Genomic DNA, 15,425 nt, shown 5'->3' with positions numbered 1-15,425 from the left:
GAAGAAAGTTGTTACATATACTTTGTACAATTTACCAGTTGTTTAAGGTGATAGGGTAAGTCTGGTTTCTATTACTTTACTATGGGGAAGAAACAGGAGTCCTTTTGGCACTGGTCTGAAAAATGACCAATTTGATTTTAAATCCTGGTGGGATATCATCCTTTCCTTTGAGTTGTGTTTACTGATCCTCGTCCTCCATGATCCTTTTCTTGACTATACACTTTATTGCAGCTAATTTTATTCATAATTAACACTGTGAGAGTCAACAATTGCAACAGGCCCATGAAAAATTGGTTATTAGATACATGAATATCTTCTTTTATAAAATGTTTGTTCAAGTTTTTGATCATTTAGTTGAGTCATTGATATGTAGCAGTCAGGATTCAATAAAAGAAGCAGAACCACTGGGATGCACTTCAAGCTTCAGCATTATAAAGACTGTGGGGCAGATTATCAAGAAAGGAAGAAGGAGGTAAAGTGGGGAATAATAGAACAAGCTGGAACCCACAAGCATGAACTGGGAGCCCCACAGGATGAACTGAAATCCGTGTCAGCTCTTGTTGCCTCTCTTTGGTGTTGTAGTATTCTATAGAAGACAGGGTCCTTTGCTTGAAGCTAAACACAAACATTCGGTTCGGAAATTACAGAGGTTGAAGGAGAACCCACAGGAAGGTGGGGTAGTTAGTTGCAGGCACAAATACTGCCATGTGACAAGATAAGTCAGCAGGTGAGTTAGCATGAGCTACAAAATGACTGCTACTTAGCTTTCTTTCTCAAATCTTCTGCAAGAATATCTCTTGGGGACCATCCTAACCAGAGACACACAGAAAAAGAAATTCTGGGGAATGTAGTTCAGCCTGGCCAAGGTGATACCATAGCAGTGAAGATAATGTTTGGTATCAATTAAAAATAAAATTTAAATTTAAAAAGTGTTAATATTTATAAATAATAACTCTTAATTGTATTTGCAATAAGTCATGATATACACGTTGTATAAGTCCTCCAACTTTACTATCTTCTTTAATATTTTCTTTTTATTTTCTCTATTTTTTCTTTTCTTTGAATCTGTAAACTAGAGTTTTTCTTGTTTTCTAAAGTCGCCTTACCTTTTAAATATATTTTTGAAACTGCTAAACTTTAAAAAATACAGGCTCAGAACTTGATTGGGATTCATTGAACCTATTGATTAATTTAGAAATAGTTTTCATCTTGATGAAATTGAGTCTAACAAGACATAAATATGTTATTTTTCCTCAACTTCCTCCATTTAATTTCCACCAGCAATGTTTTATAGTTTTAAGTGTAGATTTCTTGCATATCTTTTGCTAGATTTATTTTTATTTAATTTATTTATTTATTTATTTATTTATTATTTTCAGACAGAGTCTCGCCCTGTCGCCCAGGCTGGAGTGCAATGGCATGATCTCCACTTACTGCAGCCTCCGCCTCCCGGGTTCAACTGATTCTCCTGCCTTAGCCTTCCGAGTAGCTGGGATTACAGGATCATGCCACCACGCCCGGTTAATTTTTGTATTTTTAGTAGAGACGGGATTTCACCATATTAGTCAGGCTCGTCTTGAACTTCTGACCTCGTGATCCATCCCCCTCGGCCTCCCAAAGTGCTGGGATTACAGGCGTGAGCCACTAAGCCTGGCAGTTAGATTTATTTTCAGACTCTAAAACGTTTGCTGCTATTGGGAATGGAGTATTTTAATTTTAATTTCCACTTATGCATATACACATTTTGGATATGGTCAGTAAATAAAAAGAAACAGAGACAAATGATGTTCAATTATAGCTGAAAGTGAGCATCTACATATTATTTCAAATGTGAGGTAGAGTGACTGAAGAAATAATTGTGCATAACTCTGCTGCACAATAATATCAATATCAATCCTTTTACATTTTAAACACTAACATTTAAATAACATAATGGTAATAATTAAAAATTAAATTAAAATGTTGATTAACATTCCAGATTTATTTTATATGCAAGAAGGGTATTCCTCGATTACACACTTCAACGGTGGCTTCACCGAAAAGCCACCAGAATTCAATGCACTTCTTCAATTTCTTCTTCCTTTTACTTACACTTTTCAAAATAACCAAATATAATGCAAAATAAGTAAGCTGCATAAATCACGTAATGAGCAATACCAAAGGTAAATTGACAGTGGACTTAATAGACATCATCTGAATTCATCACAGTTGTGAGTATCAGTACTAATTAACATCATGTGCCTCTGGATTTGAAGAACGGTAAAGGACTTCGCTTCACTTCTGTGGTATTCCTGCCAGAATAACCTGAATATAACTCAGAGGAAATATCAGACAAATTCAAATTGAGGGGGCTAACCTACCTTTTTTTTTTTTTTTTTTTTTTTTTGAGACAGAGTCTCAGTGTTGTCTCTACGTTGTCTCTATGACAGAGTCTCTATGTTGTCCAGGCTGGAGTGCAGTGGTGCCACCTTGGCTCACTGTAACCTCCACCTCCCGGGTTCAAGGGATTCTCCTGCCTTCGTCTTCCTAGTAGCTGGGATTACAGGCGCGCGCCACCATGCCCGGCTAAGTTTTGTATTTTTAGTGGAGACGGGGTTTCGCCATGTTGGCCAGGCTAGCCTTGAACTGACCTCAAGCGATCCGCCCGCCTCGACCTCCCAAAGTGCTGGGATTACAGGCGTAAGCCACCGCGCCCAGCCCTACTTTTCCAAATGAGGCATATTTGTGAACACAAAGATGAGAGATACCTTATATTTGTTTTCTTCACTGGCGCAATTCCATGAGGAAAATTCGAGGCACGGGGTTCGAAGACAGGAAGTGAGGCAGCATCGCCAAGACCTGCGTTTTGCTCACAGAAAATATTGCTTACTTTTAGACAAATAAGAATTAATGTCGGGATCCCTGCACGATGGGAACCTAGTGGCGGTAGAGGTTTGAATGAGCGAGGCATCAGGACAGTCAAGAAGTTTGCACCCTTGTGGTAGGAAATGGGTGGTAAGGATTTCCTTGTTAGGTAATTTCACACTGTCAAACCGATGGGTTGATTAAGTTAGCTCACTTGGAGCAAAAAAGCATTCCGTAGTCGGCAGGATTCGAACCTGCGCGGGGAGACCCCAATGGATTTCTAGTCCATCGCCTTAACCACTCGGCCACGACTACAGCTGTGAAACCACTGACTTGGATATATTGGTGAAATCATGTGTCAGGTGATGTGTGCAAACCTTTGTCTTTGGTGAGTTTTTTGGAAATGCTAAGGTGAAATGAGAATTCTAGGAAAGGAAGTCAGAACATCTTTGGTAATTGAGAGCACCGCAATTAGAGAGAGTCCTCATCGCATAAGCATTAACGTTTCCAGCAAATATCCAGTCAGTCGAATAACATCCGGCGAGCACCTGCCTGCCCCAGGACCGGCCAGGTTTCTGTACTCGCCATAGCTGGTACCAAACCTAGCCGGTACCGACGGGGAGTCATGGCCAACTCTCCTCTAATCCGGGATGTTCGGACTTCCCGGAGCCCAAAGCTCCTCGGTGAATTACGGTGTTCGTAGGGGAATTCCAGGCACGGAATCGCTTCCGCTGATTTGTGTCTTAGGTGGAGGGAGCGAAAAATTATGTAGAAAGTCTCCTCTGTATCACTTCGTTGTGACATTGTTGAGTCTTTTAGGCTCAGAATCTGGTTTGAGTTTTGGCCGACAAAGGGGCTTCCCCCGTTGCTCTAAATTTAGTCAATTCAGCAGATTTTCTTTTTCTCCCTTGTACATTTTGACCTTAATATCTCAATAACAGTGTTTTCCTAAGACCTGAGAGTGATTTTGTCTACCCCGCTTAGAGAGTCTTAATCTAATTTTCTAAAGAAGAAACAGAGGTAGAGGAAGAGGAGAAAAGGGAGAGTGGGCAGAGGAGGGATGAGAACGATGACAGAGGGGTCAATTGTGACATCTGAACGGAGGAGAGGAGAGGGGTGAAAAGAAGAGTGAAGGCAGGGTAAGGGGGAGTGAAGAAATATTGCTTTGCTATGGAAATATTAATAAAATCAACTATAAGAAATCCCATGGTTTAACGAAAGGGAGTCTGCTCTGAGGGGAGTATTAAGCTGAGTTTGGAGTAAGAGAACCAGATTGCATATTTAACTGAGGAGTCTGTTATTTAAACTTTCTTGTTAAAATGAGTATCAGTCACATAAACCTTTAAAAATCGTGTCAAGTTATGAAATAACTAAATACAAATTTAAAGGAAAATATAAGTTGTGATAGAAGGTGTTTCCACAGTTATATCATGTCCCTTTTATTTGGTCTACACATTTTAACAGGCATATAACATTTTAATTAGATTCCTTCAGAACTCTGGTTTGAAGGGAGTTAAGTACTAAAGAAATAACAGACTTTTCATGCTTAAATCAGCACAAAAGGAAACTTGCTGTGATTAATATTAATATGAACTGAATTTATTGAATCAATTCTTGTTTTGCTTAGAATAAGATGAACAGAGACCTGTGATGGCTTCAATCTTTTTTTTCTCCTCATTCGTATGTGTGGACCAAAGCATGGCAGAATAGATTCATGTAAAACAAATGAATCAGGGTTCACTTGTAGGAAACAAAACTATTCTAGACATATTAGTTCCAAACTGAAAACAGTCCAAAGTCCATCAACAATAGAAAAGATAAATAGTTGTTTTCCATACAAAGGAACAGTAGAGCAATAAGAATAAAGAATTTAATTACACACAAATTGGAAGGATCTCACAAACATAATATTGAAATGATGCCATACACAAAAGCATACATGCTTTTGTTTATATATACTGTAGCTCAAAACAAGCTAAACAAATCTGTGGTGTTAGAAATCAGGAAGGTGATTGTTGAAGGTGGTTACACTGAGAAAGGCCATGAAGAGACTTGTTGGAGATCGTGGGAATGGTTCTATTTTTCAGTCTGAGTTCTGGGTTCATAGGTGTGTTCACTTTGTGAAAATTTCTTGAGCTGTATAGTTATGGTTTATATACTTTTCTGCATCAACATTGTGTTATAGGTCAATTAAAAATTTACTTAGGCAAGGTGTGGTGGCTTACATATGTAATCCCAGCACTTTGGGAGGCCAAGGTGGGAGGATCACTTGAAGCCAGGCATCCAAGACCAACCTGGGCAACAGCCTGGGCAACGAAGCAAGACCCCTGTCTCTACAAAAAAAATTAATTAGGCCGGGCGCAGTGGCTCAAGCCTGTAATCCCAGCACTTTGGGAGGCCGAGACGGGCGGATCACAAGGTCAGGAGATCGAGACCAGCCTGACTAACACGGTGAAACCCCGTCTCTACTAAAAAAATACAAAAAACTAGCCGGGCGAGGTGGTGGGCGCCTGTAGTCCCAGCTACTCGGGAGGCTGAGGCAGGAGAATGGCGTAGACCCGGAAAGCGGAGCTTGCAGTGAGTTGAGATCCGGCCACTGCACTCCAGCCTGGGTGACAGAGCAAGACTCCGTCTCAAAAAAAAAAAAAAAAAAAAAAAAAAAATTAATTAAATTTATTTATTTATTTTATTTATTTTTGAGATGGAGTCTCACTCTGTTGCCCAGGCTAGAGTGCAATGGCGCAGTCTCCGCCTCCTAGCTTCAAAGGATTCTTCTGCTTCAGCCCTACGAGTAACTGGGATTACAGGCACACGCCACCAGGCCCAGCTAATTTTTGTATTTTTAGTAGAGACGAGGTTTCACCATGTTGGCCAGGCTGGTCTCAAATTCCTGACCTCAGGTGATCCATCCGCCTTAGCCTCCCAAAGTGCTGAGATTATAAGCATGAGCCATGGTGCCTGGCCAAATTAAATTTTAAAAAAAATGTGCCTCAGAATCAAAACCTCTCAAGCTATTTTAAATAAAAGGGGATTAATAAAGAATATAGAGGCTTACAAAATTTTTAGAAGAGAGGGATGGAGGAAGGTATCAGTTCTAATTTGATTCTGCAGGAATTGTTCCCAAAATAACCTCAAAGAAATAGTCTCCATCGAGGCTGTTGTTCCCACAATCAATAAACTAGAAAATCAAGATGCTTCCACTAGAATTGTTCATTTCAGGCAAGTCTGTCAGTGATTTATGCCCAGGCCTTAATTTATAAAGATGATGGAGTGAAGACACAGAAAGGTCAATGCTATTGAAAGAAAATTATAATGTTATTCACAGTTTCCCTAGAAATGAGAAGCGCAGCACACCATACAGGGCCACATTGGGAAGTACCAGTGTCACCCAGGAGGCAGAAAGGAGTGAAAAGGAAGGCATAAATTAAAGTCTTTATTGGGGTTTCCATGGGAAAGGCAGGGCAGATCAGGGTAAACAGTTTAGAATTGGCTAGTTTGAATAATTCTGGTTGTTTTGGATATAGAGGCTGTCCCTGGTTGTCTGATATTTGGCGCTTGGTTGATTTACCCCAGGGGAAATATTGGCTTAGTGTGTGAGAGTCAGGTAAGGGAGGTCATTCAAAGTATGGGCTCTGGATAGCAGGAGATGTAAATAACTTTGGCTATAGTTTGACCCCTCTGATCAATGATGCCAAATGGATCAATGGATGCCAAATAGACAAATACAGGCTCAAAGAAAACACAGAGCAATCAGAAAGCAATTTACATTTCTAAACAAGTTGCCAAATTCTGTTGCTGCTGGTCTGGGAACCATACTTTGAGAATCACATGTTGCAGAACACAGCATGCTTCCCAGATGTGAACGAGCAAACTGATGCTCCTTATGTTGCATTCCTCTGCAGAAAACCCCAGTAAGTCCATGACAATGCTTGTGAGCACAGAATAACAGAAACAGAAGTCTCCTTATTTCCATATTTGAAAATCCTGAGGCAAAGCTTAAATCACACCCAGAACCCTAACTGCAAGAGTTGGGGAAATGTTGTTCTTTCTAACCTCTAGTCCAGGAAGGCTCACTTGAAGGAGATGGAAATGAATGGTTACTGCCAATCTACTACACCCTGTACAGATATTGAAGCTGAAATGTTCTGCCAAAATAGAGGGCCTTCCCAGAGGATTAAAAATAATGTCAGTATTGCACTGAGGGGGAACTTTCACTGCCCTTGAAAGAGGACCCAGTGTAATAGACCAGTATATTAGTCCATTTTCACATGTTCCGAGGCAGGAAGCATCCAGCACGGGAGAATGATGTGGGCTGAGAGGCTAGGCCCATGTCGTCCCTTCAAGTTTTTCCGTCTGCTTTATATTCGCTGGTGGCTAATTAGATGGTGCCCACCCAATTAAGGGTGGGTCTGCCTTCCCCAGCCCACTGACTCAAATGTTAATGTCCTTTGGCAAAACCCTTACAGACACACCCGGGATCAATCTTGCATCCTTCAATCCAGTCGAATTGACACTCAGTATTAACCATCACACTAGACATGGATCCTTTGTCATAAATATGTATTACAAATATCTTCTATCCTGTGCGTTGCCTTTTCACATTGTTGATGATGTCTTTGGATGACTGAAGTTCTGAAGTCTAAAGGAACGTCAATTTATCAATCTGTTTCTTTTATAGTTATTGCTTTTGGTGCTTATTAAACAGGAAGTATTTGCCAACCCAAAGTTCATGAAGATAGTTCATTGTTTTCCTTTATAATTTTATCGTTTTAACTTGAACATTTGGATCTCTAATCCATCTTGAATTTTTTTAGGGAATAATTTAAGGAAGACGTCAGTGCCTACATTGTCTTCCTTTGTATATCCAGTTGATTCAGCACCACCTTTGGAAAAATCTACCTCTTTCCCCGATTGAATTGCATTTTATGTGGTTTTACAAAGGTAGATACATTTTGTTTCATTGGTCTCTATCTTTATGTCAGTAACACTTTCTTAATCAGTGTATCTTTAGAATAAGAGAAATCTCATTATGTGGTAGTGAAAGTCTTCAGATTTGCTCTTCCTCTGCAAGATTTCCTTGGTGATTCTAGGTCCTTTCCAGTTGCACATGCATTTTAGAAACAACTTGTCAATTCTACCAAAAGTCCTGTTTCAATATTTTATTTTGATTACATTGAATCTGAGCCTTTCAATCAATGAATATGTTATATCCCTTCATTTATTTTGATATTTTAAAAATTCTGTGCACAGTGATTTGTAGCTATTAATGTACCACTCTTACATATTTTTATTACATTTATTATTGTATTTATCATTAGGTTATTGATAGTGTTCTTGATATTATAAATCACATTTTAAAAATGTATTGTCTATTTTTTCAAAGTATATATGAATAGAACATATATTTGAATATTGGTTTTTGTACCCTGTAAACTTATTTTCACTTAATGATTCTAAAAATTTTTAGAGTTTAGAGATTTTTCAAATATATAAATACATTATCTGCAAATGATGGCAGTCTTATTTCTTCATTTTCAATCTTAGTATCTTTTAATACTTTGTCTTATGTAATGGCCTATGATCCCCAATACAGTGTTGAATAGCAGTGGTGATGACCACTAGGTCATGTTTGTCTTGGTCCCAATACCTGGGAGACAGTGTTAAATATTTACTATAATTAGGATATTAAATGCAGGATTTTGTATATATGCATTCTGGGATTAAGAAATTTCCTTTCCATACATAGACTGCCTTTTTTTTTTAAAACCAATGTAGTGTTGAATTTTGTCAAATAGTTTTACTGCATCTACTGATAAGATTATTTGTTTTTTCTTCACTTTGTGGTAAATTTAAAGTGATTTTTTTATATTAAAATAATTTATGTTACTGAAACACACATTACAGCTTAACATTTGACTGTTCTTTCTGCATATTACTGGGTCTGATTGCTCTTACTGTGTTTAGTGGTTTTATATCTAGAATGTTTAACACAAAGATTGACTTGTAATTTCTTCTTTAGTAATTCCTTGTCAGGTTTTAGTATGAAGATTATGCTGGCCCTATAAAATGAATTGTGAAGAGTTTTCATTTTTTCTATTTTCTGTATATTAGATCTTCCTTAACATTTTAAGATTTCAGCAATGAAGCCATTTTTGCATAGTGTTTGCCTGCTTTGTCTGAAGGTGTTATAGGCTGAATTGTGTCTCCTCAAAATTTACCTGTTGAAGTCCTAACCTCCAGTACCTCAGAATATGGCCGGATGTGGAGATGGAACCTTTAAATAAGTGATTGAGTTTGAATGAGACCATTAAGGTGCCCTAATCCAATCTGACTGGTGAAAAATAAAGATAATTTAAGTCAAACAAAAGTTGAGACAATATGTCATTAACAGATGTGTATTACAAGACATAATATAGGTTTTGTTTGTTTGTTTGTTTGAGACAGGGTCTTGCTCTGTCATCCAGGCTGGAGTGCAGTGGCATGGTCTTGGCTCACTGCAGCCTCTGCCTCCCTGTTTCAAGTGATTCTCCTGCCTCACCCTCCTGAGTAACTGGGATTACAGGGGCCCGCCACCACACCCAGCTAATTTTTGTATTTTTAGTAGAGACGGGGTTTCACTATGTTGTCCAGGCTGGTCTCGAACTCCTTACCTCAGGTGATCCACCCACCTCAGCCTCCCAAGGTGCTGGGATTACAGGCATGATCCACCGTGCCCAGCCAACAAAGGGTTTTCTTGAGGCTAAAGTAAAACGAAAAATCTGAAAGTTGGAATTAATAAAAGAATTAGCATGGTAGCTGGTTTCATGGTCAAGATACAAAAATCAAATGTATTTGTATATTAAAAACAAACAAGTGAAAATTAAAAATTAAAAGTTGGGCTGGGCAAATAGGCTCATGTCTGTAATCTCAGCACTTTGGGACGCCAAGGCAGGCGGATCACCTGAGGTCAGAAGTTCAAGACTAGCCTGGTCAACATGGTGAAACCCTGTCTCTACTAAAAATACAAAATATTAGCTGGGTGCGGCCGGGGACGGTGGCTCACGCCTGTAATCCCTGCACTTTGTGAGGCTGAGGCGGGCAGATCACGAGATCAAGAGATTGAGACCATCCTGGCCAACATGGTCTCTCCTAAAAATGCAAAAATTAGGTGGGCGTGCTGGCGTGCGCCTGTAGTCCCAGCTACTCGGGAGGCTGAGGTACGAGAACAGCTTGAACCTGGGAGGCGGAGGTTGCAGTGAGCCGAGATCACACCACTGCACTCTAGCCTGGCGACAGAGTGAGACTCCATCTAAAAAAAAAAAAAAAAAAAAAAAAGTGAAAATGTTGTGGACAGTGATTGGAATATGGCACAGGCCTGTAATCCCAACACTTTGGGAGGCCGAGGCAGGGAGATTATTTGAGGTCAGGAGTTCGAGACCAGCCTGGCCAACATGGTGAAACGCCGTCTCTACTAAAAATACAAAAATTACCCAGGCATGGTGGTATATGCCTGTAATCCCAGCTACTCCGGAGGCTGAGGCAGGAGAATTGCTTGAACCTGGGAGGTGGAGGTTGCAGTGAGCCGAGATCACACCATTGCACTCCAGCTCTGGCGACACGGTGAGACTCTGTCTCAAAAACCAACCAACCAACCAACCAGATTGGGCCTGGTACAGTGGTTCCTGCCTGTAATCCCAGCAGTTTGGGAGGCTGAGGTGGGTGGATCACTTGAGCCCAGGAGTTAGAGACCAGCCTAGGCGATATAGGATATCAATCTAGATATTAATAATTTGATGGCTTCAGATATAGACATAAATATAGACATAGATACAGATATTGCAAATGCCTTCTCCGTTTCTTGGCTGTGTTTTCAGTCTTTTAATGCTGTCATTTGCAGCCAATACATCCCTTATTTAAAATAAGCCCAACACATCTTATTTAATGATTTATATTCCTTATGTACTGTTTGAGAAATCTTTGCCTAGCCCAAGTTCATGAAGATGTTCTACCGTGTTTCCTTCTAGAAATTGTATCTTTTTTTCTATCACATTGATGTCTATTATATAATAAAATAATTTTGTTTATAATGTGACATAGGAGTCAAGGTTTATTTTACTCAATGTGATTATAAAGATCATTCTTACTTGACTGAATTGACCTATAACCTATTTTGTAAATTGGCAGCATAAATTTTCAAGCTTAGCTAATTTTCTACAATATAGACATGATTTTTCAAATTATTTTGCATTTACAAAAATATACTTAATTTCCACAAAAATACATGCTGGGATTTTGATTGGGATTTCATTGAATCTATTGATCAATTTAGGAAAAATTAATATCCTAACAATATCAAATCTTCCAAAATGTAAACCTGATAAATCACTTCACTTATTTAGGTCTTCTTTAATTTATCCCAATAATGTTTTTTAGTTTTTATTATAGTTTTTTGCACACTTTTTTTACATTTATTAATGCTGTTGTAAATGGAATCTTTGTTGCTGTTGTTTAGTGAAACAGTATCTCATTTTGTCACCCATGCTGGAGTGTAGTGGCATGATGATGGCTTACTGCATCCTTGACCTTCCAGGTTCAAGCGATTGTCTTACCTCAGCCTCCCAAGTAGCTGAGACCACAAGTGTGCACCACCACACCTTGCTAATTTTTTTAAACAATGTTTTTGTAGAGATAGGCTCTCACTATATTGTCTAGTCTCAAACTCCTGGGCTCAAGAGACTTTCCTGCCTCCACCTCCCAAAGTGCTGGGATTACAGGTGGGAGCCACCACACTCATCCTCAAAAATTGACTTTTTAAAATTTCATTTTTCATTTGTTTGTTGCTAGTATATGTGAGTATATTTGATATTTTGTATATTGACCATGAAGTCAGTACCATGCTAAACTTACTTACTAATTCCAATCATTTTTTAGATTCTTCTCAGTTTTGTATACTGATAATCAAGTTATCTTCCAATAATGAAGGCTATATTTATTTCCCAATATTAATATCAATCATTTATTTTTCTTATTTTACTGCAGTAGCTACAATTGCCACCATAGTATTGAATGGAAGTGATAATCGTGGGCATTCTTGTCATGTTCCCAAACTCAGGTTCATTGTAGGTGTTTTGTAGTTAAGCTTTATTAGACTAACGAAATTCCCCTTTATTCTCATTTGAGAGTTTTAAATAATGAATTATTGAATTTCATCAAATGCTTATTCTATGTCTACTTAGATGAAAATTTGGTTTATATATTTATTCTATTAATGTGGTAAATTACATTTTAAAAGGTTAAACCAAATTTCCATTTCTAGAGTAAATCTCATTTGAACATAATGTTTTGACTTTTAAAATAATATGCTTTATTTACTTTGCTGATATTTTGGTTAAAAGTTGAGTCTATGTTTAAAAGAAATATTGGCATGTAATATTCTGTTCTTGTACTCTCTTTTTGAGTTTTGGTTTCAGAATTACGTCTGTGTAGTCAAATTAGCCGAACAATGTTTTCTCTTTTTCAGTTCTCTAAATGGCTTTCTGAAAGACTGATATTATTTATCTCTTATTTGTATGTGGGAATTCACAAGTGAATCTACCTACGCCTAGAGGTGTATATGAATGGCTCTTTAAAGTATGGATTTAATTTTTCCAATAAGTATAGGACAATAAAGATTTCCTATTGCTTTTTGTGTCAGTTGTGGCATATTGTTTGTCTTTTTTTCTTTTTTCTTTTGAGATGGAGTCTCACTGTGTGGCACAGGCTGGAGTGAAGTGGCACAATCTTGGCTCACTGCAACCTCCACCTCCCAGGTTCAAGCAATTCTTGTGCCTCAGCCTCCCGAGTAGCTGGGATTACAGGCATGTGCCACCACAGCCGGCTAATTTTTGTATTTTTAGTAGAGACCAGGTTTCACCATATTGGCCAGGCTGGTCTCAAACTCCTGACCTCAGGTGATCCACTTGCCTTGGCCTCCTGAAGTGCTGGGATTACAGGCGTGATCCACTGCACCCGGCCATATTGTGTTTTTCAAGGAATGTATCTATTTCATCAAATGTTTCATGTATATTGACATAAATACATTTATAATACCTCTTTCTTGTTTTTAAAATATCTTTAGGATATATATATATGTGTGTGTATGTGTATACACATACATATAATGTTTCATTCCCAATGATAGTATTCATATGTTATCTTACCCTCTTTTTAAAATCAGTCTTATCAATCTTTTCAAAGAACCAAACTTTTACTTTGTTGATTTTCTGTGATGTATGTTTGCTTTCCATTTTATTGATTTCTGCACTTATTTTTAATAGCTCCTTGTACTTTTTGCATTTAAATTGCTGGCTTTTTATAGTCTCTTGAGTTACATCACTGAGTTTCAACCTTTCTATTGTTGTAATACATGTAGTTAAAAGTAAAAGTTGTTCTCTATAAACAGCTTTAGATGCATTAGACAAATTATGATACGTCTTATTTTCATTATCTTTCAGCTTAAAATATTTTAAAATTTCTATTGTGTTTTCTTCTTTGACCTGTAGAGTGTAGGACACAAACTGCTTTATTTCCAAACTTTCATAGTCTTCTGGTAGTTTTTCCAGAATACAACAAAGACTGAAGCTTTGTTACAATTTGTTTAGTTTAGTTTTTCCTTGCTGTGAAGGCATAGCCTTACTCCTTTCATGTGGTCCTTTAAAGGTTTATCACTTAAAGGTTTATCACTTAGCGCTAAGGGTTAGTATTATCTTAAGTCTCAAAACAACAGCCATTTTACCAATGGGGCTCCAACTGGGAGAAGCATGTACATCAACCTCTGTCTCCCTAGAATCATGCAGCTGCTGGATCTCTACAGATCATTAGCCCTCCAGTTGCTCTTTCCTGTATTGGAACATCTTCCTGTGTAGGTACAACTTAGGAATTAGCCAGTAACATAAAGAGAATTTATAATACAAATTTGAGATCTTTCTCTGTGGTTCCCTCATCACTTGAATTTTGACCATCAAGTTCTATGCACTTTGGTAGCCCCAAACTCTGACCAGTGTCTCCTTAATACAGTACAACTGCCTCTTTCCACATGAGGTCCATTCCACAATGGTGCAATACAGAACACACCTTTGGGAGGAAAGCACTTTCGAATGTGCAAACTCATATCATGTGCTTCCCTTCTTTCAAGGATTTAGTTTGTCAAGGCTTGCCTGGGTTGACAGCTCATCAGTGCCTTCAAACAGTTACTTTAAGTTGGGCGTGGTGGCCCACACCTGCAATCCCAGTACTTTGGGAGGCCGAGGCGGGTGGATCACGAGGTCAGGAGTTCAAGACCAGCCTGGCCAACATGGTGAAACCCTGTACTCTACTCAAAAGACGCGCCTGTTATCCCAGTCACTCGGGAGGCTGAGCCAGGAGAATGACTTGAACCTGGTAGGTGGAGGTTGTGGTGAGCCAAGATTGCGCCATTGCTTTCCAGCCTCGGCGACAGCAGCCTGGGTGACAGAGCAAGACTCTGTCTCAAAGAAAAAAAAAAAAAACCAGAAACAAACAAAAAAAACTAGTTGCTTTATAGATCTCATCAACAATTAATAATTTTTCTTCTAGATTAGAAAAGAAGTAATAGATTAAAAAGGCAGTAACAGAGACAAATGAGATTCAATGTTAGGTGAAAAGGATAGGGCATCAATCACTCTACTGTGCAATAGTGTTAATAAAAAAAAAAAAGAATCTATTGGCTGAAAGTGCTGCACAATGATATTAACTTTTAAATTTGATGGCCAAAATTTCGTGACAAAAGGTTAATAATTATTGTTCTTTTTTTTTTTTTTTCGAGACAGAGTCTCGCTCTGTCACCCAGGCTGGAGTGCAATGCTGCGATCTTGGCTCACTGCAACCTCCGCCTCCCGGGTTCAAGTGATTCTCCTGCCTCAGCTTCCGAGTAGCTGGGATTACAGGTGCCTACCACCACGCCCAGTTAATTTTTGTATTTTTAGTAGAGACGGAGTTTCACCAGGTTGGCCAGGCTGGTCTCGAACTCCTGACCTCAGGTGATCCACCCACCTCAGCCTCCCAAAGTGCTTGGATTACAGGCATGAGCCACTGCGCCCGGCCAATAATTATTTCTAAAACAAAATCAGATATACTGTTATATGCTGGAAGAGTATTCCTTCATTAAAGAAGCAATGCTGTTGGGTTTGACTGTGGCTCACAAAAATACTGCTTTTCATATTCATCCATTCAGCACTGGTCGAGGGTATATATTGGGTACACTTCTAATTCCTACCTTATAAGGGAGCTTAGAATGATTTGGATTTGGCCATACCTTTCCATCTTATATTGTTCTTGCTGTTTTGAATTTTAGTACTGTTTGTTTTCATATTCCAAAGTGTAATAATTACGAAACAATGTCGTTTTAGGCATTCAGCCTTTATTTAGCTTTTGTCACATGTTATGAATTTCCTTTTACACTTATAACATTTTGAATCCCACTCCTTCATCAGTTCTAAATTCCTATTCATTAATATAGTCATCACTCTGTCATATGTATTGTTCAAAATTGTATATTTGACCTTTTAAATCTTAATTAGTATATTTTAATTTATAGTTTTGTTAGG

At 38.4% G+C, this 15,425-nt stretch overlaps 1 non-coding gene across 1 annotated transcript; it reads right to left on the bottom strand.

Moving 5' to 3' along the window:
* Positions 1–3,077: 3,077 nt before the first annotated feature.
* On the bottom strand, positions 3,078–3,159 carry TRNAS-AGA (transfer RNA serine (anticodon AGA)). The gene has a single exon. It is a non-coding gene; the product is annotated as a tRNA-Ser (tRNA).
* Between the last annotated feature and the right edge of the window lie 12,266 nt (positions 3,160–15,425).

Source organism: Chlorocebus sabaeus, chromosome 17 (assembly GCF_047675955.1).
Source record: "Chlorocebus sabaeus isolate Y175 chromosome 17, mChlSab1.0.hap1, whole genome shotgun sequence".
Lineage (NCBI taxonomy): Eukaryota > Metazoa > Chordata > Mammalia > Primates > Cercopithecidae > Chlorocebus > Chlorocebus sabaeus.
Note: the sequence above shows the minus strand (reverse complement) of the source record. Positions and strands in the feature narration are given on the sequence as shown.